This window comes from Sinocyclocheilus anshuiensis, unplaced genomic scaffold (assembly GCF_001515605.1).
Source record: "Sinocyclocheilus anshuiensis isolate Anshui unplaced genomic scaffold, SAMN03320099.WGS_v1.1 scaffold718, whole genome shotgun sequence".
Taxonomy (NCBI): domain Eukaryota; kingdom Metazoa; phylum Chordata; class Actinopteri; order Cypriniformes; family Cyprinidae; genus Sinocyclocheilus; species Sinocyclocheilus anshuiensis.
In genome coordinates, this window is record NW_015546102.1 from 1,450,059 (window position 1) to 1,456,923 (window position 6,865).

Genomic DNA, 6,865 nt, shown 5'->3' on the forward strand with positions numbered 1-6,865 from the left:
TTACACATAAAATGTCAACTTCAAAGAATACACAGGAGGTAACCCTTACATCAAAGTCAATATTTTTTCCATCAATACAGTAGTTTTAACAGCTTTCTTATTAAGTGATGAGCAGAGTGATCCATAAAATAATTTCAAATCAATACAAAAAATCCTAAAATTGGGCATACAATTTGTGCAGTGGCTATTGGTCAGTGGAGTTGTCGGTGAACGGAAAGGTGAGGTTTTTTTTGTTTATTTTAACACCCTGATTACATGATTCCATTGTCTTTTAGATATTATTAGCCTAAATAATCTGACGAATTACACGAGTAACTGTGAAACGTTATATAAGATGGCTAACTTAATTAAATATTCTCAACTAAATATAATTTCAAGGTTAATGAAATCCGCAATGCTTCATTAATTGTTAAAACCAGGTCAAAATAAATTGCAGATTGACAGTAAGAATAATATTTAAAATTATTATTGAATGTTATATCTTCAATAAAAAATAAATAAATAAATAAATAAATAAAAAGGAATCACTAGCAGAAACTCAAAAAAAAGAAGAAAAAAAAAGCCACTGCACAAAACAAATCCCAGCCGGGTCCTTCACTTTTTTGGGTCCCCTTGAAACATTTCCGTTGTGGTCCGTGCTACTTGCAGCGTGTTTCTTCATTTGCATGTGCTGTGAGGATTTGCAGCGCGTTTCTTCGTTTGCACGTGCTGTGAGGATTTGCAGCGCGTTTCTTCGTTTGCACGTGCTGTGAGGATTTGCAGCGCGTTTCTTCGTTTGCACGTGCTGTGAGGATTTGCAGCGCGTTTCTTCGTTTGCACGTGCTGTGAGGATTTGCAGCGCGTTTCTTCGTTTGCACGTGCTGTGAGGATTTGCAGCGCGTTTCTTCGTTTGCATGTGTTGTGAGGATTTGCAGCGCGTGTGTTGTCAAACTGATGAAGATGTTTTCTTCATTTGCTGGTGTTTTTTTCAATTTGCATGTGTTTTCTTAAGTTACAGCGCGTTGAGCTCTCTCGGCCACCGTAATTTGAATAACATGTAGTGTCAAAGTGTGACAGTTCGTCGAGCCAAAAAGCCATAAAATCAATCCCACGCATGCATGGAAGAACCATTACCTCAACATATAGAACAAATGAAACATCATTGGCCAGTTTCTCTTTGATGTCTCAGTAGAGGAAAGCCTGTCTGATATGAATGGCCAGAGCAGAAGAGAATCGCTGCCAAGCATCTCGTAGTAAAGCAGTAAAGAGAGTGCAGTCACTTACAACAGTGGGATTTCTCAGAATGTGTTTTGTGATGATTTGCATTGAGGGGTTTGAAAAGAAGCTTATGCAACAGCAGTGGATAATTTGTATAACTTGTGCTTACTATAGGCTGGAGGGAGGTCAGAGATGTTGGCTACTCTTTGTCTAGGGCCATTGGTATTCCTAATGACTTGGGTGAGCCAAAAAAAAGCCCTATACACGTTATAACATTATATAAACGTTTTATATAAAAATCCCACTCTTTCTACCAAATGTTTTTGTACTGGGGTGACCTCATTAATTCCCATCATATTGTTTCCCAGCAACAGAAGCCTGTGTACTGTCATTCCTGGAAAATACTGTGCAAATAACTACACCTAAACCTTAAATATCATTGATTGTAGTGTCACTGTGGTATACTTTTATAGTTTTATTAATATTTTTTTAAATGTTTTAATGGTTTTAGTTTTACTTAATTGTAATAACCCTGTGTTGCAGTCTAAACAAACATAACCAATAAAAATATTATTGTGTGGATTATTGTATTGTGTGACTCCTTCACAGCAGGGTAATTATCATTAAATACAATTAAATACCGTATATAAATATTAGATGAAAAATGTTGCCAACTACCTGAACACACTTAAGATAAAGCAGTGCATGTACTAACTGAAGACAAATAAAAACTAAACCTAAGCTAAAACTAAAGCTGAAATTTTGTTTGTTTATTTCTTTATTAACGCCAATCCAGCATGTATGGCTATATTCATGGCGAGAACCAGTTAATCCATACACAAGTCGATCTATACACAAGTCTTGTCTTTACACACAACTAAAGCTGAAGTAAAAATAATTTCAACCTAAATAGAAATATAAAAATTGAATAAAATATCGATAAAATCTGAAAATATATTTTAAAAATATTAATATTTAACATAAATATATTTGAATAAATTAATTAAAAACTAGAATAGTATATACATAACACTAAAAACATTGCTGCATAGAAAGCTATTAAAGTAACCAAAAATACATATTATAAAACTAGTAGGAATGCGAAAACAAGTGTTGGAATAGTTGAAAATCTATATCTTATGTGCAAACTGCATGGCTTTAGTGTAGCGCTGTGTGTGTGTGTGTTCTCTTCAGTTGCAAGTTGTGACCCAAATTTGCACAAAAATGATACAAGTTGATAACAGTATGAATGTTTTGCATAATAATTCATAATAAGACTATATTAATGCTCACACAGTGCAGACACACTTTGATTCAGACAGGTAAGATTACATATTGATTTTTATGCATAGAAAATTTTATCATAACCAATTTAAATCGGTAACATGCGAGACTGACAAACCAGGATGCACTTTTCATCATATAATGGTAAACTGATATTTGACATGAAACAGCACTGATATTTTCCAAAGCCAATGAATGATCTGTTCTCCTGTCTTCACTGGTCTTTCCCAGTATATGCTCTGCACTATAGAGCTGGGTTAATTTGACCACAGTTACATAACTGCTGTCTGCTTGCATTGAAGTCTTGCAGCGCGTCTTTCCTTAATCTCTTCTGCTTGATTGTTCTCTTTCTCTCTCTCTTTCTAAACTCCTCCCTGACGCACTCAAGCTGGGGACACAGACGAGGTTTCTTACTCACACACACACACACACACACACACATGCTCCCGAGCAACCGCCACGGTCCAGTTCTGAGCGGATCGGGAAGGCTGAGGAACCCCGTCTGTCCCTCAGGGGAGCGAAGGGGATTTGAGACAAGAGAATCACGCCATACTGTCACACAAACACTACACACCCTCTGCATCTGAAATTGTCCTATTCTACTTCATTTACCAGGTTCATGCATTTCACTCAAATCTGGGTTAAACACAGTTATTGAATAAAATATCTTCATAGGAATTGTGACTAAGCAATAACATCTCATTAGCATTGCTGTTTTAGGGTGTATTCACGTTTTTAAAAAACATCTCTAATAGTGTACATGACACATTCTGTCAGTTACCATTGCACACAGTCATTTGGAGATGATTGCATTAAAGGACTGTCCAAGACCGGGTTCCAGTTGGTGTTATATTTGGGAATGGTGTATGAAAACGTGCTTCTGCAAACAAATGCTAATGTACTACAGTATGTACTATGCAGCGGTAATTAGTGACATACTGTCCAATCATATTTGGACTCATTCATTCCACTGCTCATTAGCATTCTGCACCTGCTGCATCCCAAATACCATACAAACATTTGCCAGTTCTTATGAGATACTATCCATAGAGAATACACATGGCTAAAGCAGTCAAATAAAATATATGAAACACATTGTGCGATTAGTTTTTTCTTTTTGTTCTATTTAGGTCACATTAAAATGACTCATATCTTCATAATTTATCTTTTTTTGTGAGTTTCAAATGCCATTTATGTAAACATTGTGTAAATTCCCACAGATTCTGACTTAAAATATGAGAATTGTCATGAAAATATTAATAAATTAATACAAAATTTTAATTTAATGTTTGGAAAAAGTATCAAATAAGTATAGAAATTTTGATAAGATAATCTTATCAAAACTCACTAATATTTATTATATTGATATATTCACATATTAATATACTGTAATATGTATTAATATTTATTAGCCTATGTGAATATATATAATTTTTTTACACAAATTAAAAATATAAACACATAAAAAATATCATCAGTAAAATAGAAAACGAACTAAACACAAAATGTTTTTCAACTTATTTAAATATTATTAAATATTAAAATATTATTATCGTATTTATTGATATTCTGTAATTTCTGATATCTGAATTAATTTTTTGTTTTAATTTTAGGTTTTAGAAATGTTGCTATGTGTTTTTGTCATTTTTACTTTAGCTTTAATTCATTTATATTTCAGTTTGAGTATTTTTATACTTAAACTTATTTTATTTCAGGTATTCTCATGGCAACATTTTAAATTTTCATTTAAGTTTAAAGCTTTCCATGTAATATTTTAATGTTTTCTTTTCTTTTCTTTTTATGTTTTATTTTATTTCAATTGATGAAAACTATTTTAACAGTTATCCCACAAAATACTGTCTAAAATATGTTTTCACTTCTTGAAGTACATCGCTGGTTCAAATGAATCAAAATGAAAAAAATCAATGTCATTAAACATTGTTGTGTAACTTTTTTGGTTTTTTTTGCGGTTTTTGCTCATCTTTTTTTCATGTCAGTTGCTTAGTCATTGTAAATCAGGAGGATGACCTTAACTGTGACCTCTGCATTCCACAACTGAACTACATTACATAGCACTTAACCAACATGGTTTGCCATCAAACCTGCTGTCTCAGACAGTCAATCATTATCTACACTGTAAAAAAAATTCCTTAAAATTTACGGTAAAAAACCGGCAGCTGTGGTTGTCCAATTAAATTAATGTCCAATACATGTAATGTCCAATACAGTTTTTCACCGTATATAGTAGGGGAATTTACCGTTAACCATTTAACAGGTGTTTACTGTAGCATTTTTACAGTCTTTTACCGTTAAATTCACGGTCATTTTAGCCAGGACTGGCATGTGACTAATCATAGATACTCTTATAATCAGTTTTGCCATAAAACATTAACTCCAACTTGTTGCAAACATCTGAATCATCACATGAACACATTCTCAGGAGAGCTCATGCTAAAAAGTTGTTGGCTGAAAGAATATGAAGACAAACCACAAAAACCGACTGTGTTTCAGAGATACAATCAGTCCTAATGTATTTAACTGACGTTGATTAACTAAGACTGGTTTCAGAGAGGACAGCTGAAATAAGAGACGGTCTTTGAAGCGCTGCTGATAAACACGTGAATTTAATCCAGTCAGAAACTAGAGCATGGACAGATAAACTCTTCCACAGAAGTATGTGCAGTTGAACTTCAAGAGAAACCACTGTTTGCTCTTTGATCAGATCATCTGACATTAGAAACAGTTAATGAATGTGAGTAATTTATTGCATCACAAGGTAATACGATGGGTCAGGTAAACAGAGATAGTGATATGAGAGTAATCACTAAATGAATCTGAGTGACATCTCTAGTATATACAATACTGTTCTGATATCTCTGGGAAAAGATATGGGAGTTTTCTCAAGCGATATTAAAATCTCCCTGTGTAATACTGGCAAAGAGATAAAGGAGTGTCTTGAATCTCTTCATGTATTTTCTCTGCTATTGTCCTGGGACAAATATTATTAGAAATTGGATGGTTAAAAAAAACTCTTAGTGTACAGATCAAGACAGGTTTGTCATTATTAGCAGCAGATGGGCAGATTTATTTTCCAGTTTAAACTGGCAGATTATTCAGATTCATTTATGGATTCGCAAAATGTAGGTGTAATGCACATGAAATTTGCATTTGTCCCAATTGAAATTGAGGAGAGAAAAGGTTAACATGGTTTAATATGGTTATGAAGCCAACTATTTGTGGAATTTACTGTTAAATATAATTTAGACTGCTGTGAATTTGTGTATTTCATATTTATTAGAACCTCCTAGAATTAGGAAATAACCTTACTTTATTCTATTCTAATAGAAAATACAATATTTTACAATTGGGAAAATACTCAAAGGAACCAGTCAGACCAAGCATTGTGTAACCAAACATTAGGAATCTAATGTTATGATAAATTTGGGTCTAGCTCCCTCCGGTGGCCAAACGGTGACAACAACCTAAGAATTTGTGAACTAAAGCAGTCGAGATGAGGGGCCTAGAAAGAGTCTGTGGTGTGTTGGTAAAGTATTCCAATTTTTCAGTAAGCTATGCAAACTAAAGATAGTTAATAAGAAAGGATAAAGCAGATGAGCAAATTTATTTAACAACCAGGCAGACATGAGCAAGATTTATGATTTGTTAATATTATGAGGGAGCTTCTTACCTGTAATTTTATCAAAGACCGACTGGGGACGCTGTCGGCTGGAGAGCTCAGTCGCGTCTGATGGTGTGGTTCAGCACGCATTGTATGTAATTTTCTTTTGGGGGTGGACTTACTGAAACATTACACTCATGAGCAGTGTTGGGGGTAACGCATTACAAGTAACGCGAGTTACGTAATCAGATTACTTTTTTCAAGTTTGTAATGCATTACTTTTAAAAGTAACTTTCCCCAACACTGCTCATGAGCTGAAGGGAGTTTTCCCAAAACCGACAGCTTCACGATCAACCTTATGAGCAGTGAGATTTTTCCACGTATGCTGTAGCCTAATGTTAGGCTGTCAGTATAATAGTGAATATTTCTCAAGGTAGGTGTATTTTTAAAGTCTCTACATAACTTATTAAGCATTAAAAATACACACAGACCTGGTTTGGCTTGGGCGTGTTTTCACATAATTGTCACATAAAATTGAATCCATAAAACAGCTATGATGACAAACAAAACCTCAAATTATTGTTTAAAGTTAAAGTAACGTGACATGTGGCCAAGTATGGTGACCCATACTCGGAATTAGTGCTCTGCATTTATCCCATCCAAAGTGCACACACACAGCAGTGAACACACACACGCAGTGAACACACACACACCGTGAACACACACCCGGAGCAGTGGGCAGCCATTTTTTGCTGCGGCGCCCGG